Below are 2,765 nucleotides of genomic sequence, written 5' to 3'. Positions count from 1 at the left end.
GTTAGGGTGTAGCACTTTTTCACGCAGCTATCCTCATCCATTCTCACCACATGTCCATACCAGTGCAATCGTCTCTCTTGCACCCCACAACTAATGCTTCTAATGTTCAGCTTTTCTCTCAAGATACTTACACTCTGACGGGTATTCACATTGACATTACACATCCAACGGAGCATACTGGCTTCATTCCTTGCGAGCTTACGTATGTCCTCAGCAGTTACAGCCCATGTTTCACTGCCATGTAGCATGGCTGTTCGTACGCATGCGTCATACAGTCTGCCTTTTACTCTGAGTGAGAGTCCCTTTTTCGCCAGCAGGAGCGAACACGTTACAATGAGGTAGATATATATATATATAGTTTATTGTTCCATTATGGTAGAATAAACAAAACTACTCCATCCAGTGAGAGATAAATATCATTTAACGTACACAGTATCTAAAATAAGAGCTACAAATAGTTTTTTGTCATTGAGACACTCGGATAGGCAAATCTCTATAACATGCTTTGTGTCTCCAAACAAACTTTGGGTTCTGAGCACATGTGGTTTGTTCTATTTAAAAATCAGGACACTGACACATGAGAAGCCATGAGAAAAAATGAGAAGGTTGATGTGAAAATTTAAATGAGAAGACAAAGGGTGAATAAAAATGGAAAAAAGACAGGAAAGAAAAACATATTACACGCACTCTCACACACACACACACAATTGTCATCATTTAATATTCATTTTCTATGCTAGTAAGTGCTTGATGATTTGACAGGATCCAATGAGTTGTAGGGCAGTTTTGTTCAGCTCCTGTGTCAGCCTTGGCTTAGTTTCTATAGCTTGGAGCTCTCCCTAATGCCAAGAATTTTATAGTGTGTATTGGGTGCTTGGTGAGGTCACCAAGTAAACTGCAAGACAAAGAAAAGAAAGGAAAGGAAAAAGCCCCCTTGACTTAGTGGGAATGTATTTGAGAGTGAGAAGGTGGTTTTATACTAGGTATTGAAGTCTAAAGTATTGCGGAGGGACAAGTGCAGATGTCTTGCCACAGGGGAGCTTTATGACTACACAACATTATATAAGGACGGGAGAGAGTAACTGAAAGATGGTGATGGTGCCGGACCATACTCTCATAGTACAAGAAAGTTTAAAGGAGAATACTGATAGTGGATCAAGGGAGAAGAAAACGGTGGATTATTCCATGAGTGTGAAAGGAGAGTGACAGATGGGACTAGAGGTGGCTATAGTATATATATTACTTATACCACTGTCACCCATGCCTCATTTAACTGTCTCTTTCACTCAATCATCTCTATTCACTTCAGTCATTTTACCTTTTTATCACCCATACCACTTTATCCGTTATCTCACAACTTGCAATGCTTGCTCACCCACTGCCATTTACCATTTCTTCTCAGTCTCTTTTTCTCTCACGTTTACCTCATGACTCCACACCCCTCTTTCAAGGACTCTTTCTGGTTCCTTGCTACCCTCATATATTTTCTATTTCATGTTCCCATCCTTTCACACTCTCCTTCTATATTCACCCTTATGTGAGACATCTCTGGACTACCTCTACACAACCTGCCTCATCACCTTTACCACTCTGTCCCTTCCTTTCTCATTATTGACACTAAACCCATCTTTTCCCTCTATCCCTTGTAACTCCCGCTCCAAAGTGTCTTCTCTCTTACTCTCACAACTCTGAATCTTATCCTCTTATCATACTTTAGCGTTTCTCATGTCCCTTGACTAAAATAATCATAGACTCTTTCTTATTCTTATTGTTATAGGGGTCACGTTAGGTCTTCCAGTCTTGCAAGTTGTAAGGCAACTCATAAGTGGTGGTGCCACTAGAAGATACTACCAGTGCACTTCGTAAAGTTGTTGACGGACATCCAAACACGCCCATAACATGGCGAACGGACATTAAACGATGTTGATAATGATGTACGCACACCCACATCATGCCTACATACATACAATTCGACAAAATTAAGCATCCTTTTCTCTTTATGGCCCTTTTACAGTTGATTTTTTTGTCTTTTTGGGCTCTCTTCCGTGTATTGTGGACGCACTTTTCGCTATCATTACTGTCGTTCTTTGACTTATTTTCTCTCCTTTGTTAAATGTTTCCGACGCGTTGTCATGCCCTTGAGTTTTGTGTACAATTTATTTCCTTATTGCCTACAGGGGACTAAACATCGAAGGGACAAACAAGGACAGACAAAGGGATTAAGTCGATTACATCGAACCCAGTGCGTAACTGGTACTTGTTTAATCGACCCCGAAAGGATGAAAGGCCAAGTCGACCTCGACGGAATTTGTACTCATGAGCTTTGTATACATTTGACTCACTATATATATGCATGTATCAGGCGATTTGCATGAAGTGAATAAGTTACTTATTTGCAGTTCTAAATACCGAGTGAGGCATCGTATTGTAATGTATCAGCTGACACACCCAAGCGGGATTCCAATCAATCTTTGACTTATTGTTGTCGCTTCTATCATTGACAACTGCAAATTGTGCGCGCGCACACAATCCTATCTATCTATCTATCAGTGTGTGAATGTGGGAGATTGGTGAACGTTTGTGTTTACAATAGTAAAAAAATGGTATTTTGCAGATGTGTATATTTTATTTGAAGTTGAAATTTCTGAAATCTAAGTCGGGTGTTACACATTGCTGATTATTCAAAAGATTCAAAAAGTTTCTACTAATAAAACACACACACACACACACACACACATATATTCACAAAATTAGAATAAATATTC

This window comes from Octopus bimaculoides, chromosome 9 (assembly GCF_001194135.2).
Source record: "Octopus bimaculoides isolate UCB-OBI-ISO-001 chromosome 9, ASM119413v2, whole genome shotgun sequence".
NCBI lineage: Eukaryota > Metazoa > Mollusca > Cephalopoda > Octopoda > Octopodidae > Octopus > Octopus bimaculoides.
Note: the sequence above shows the minus strand (reverse complement) of the source record.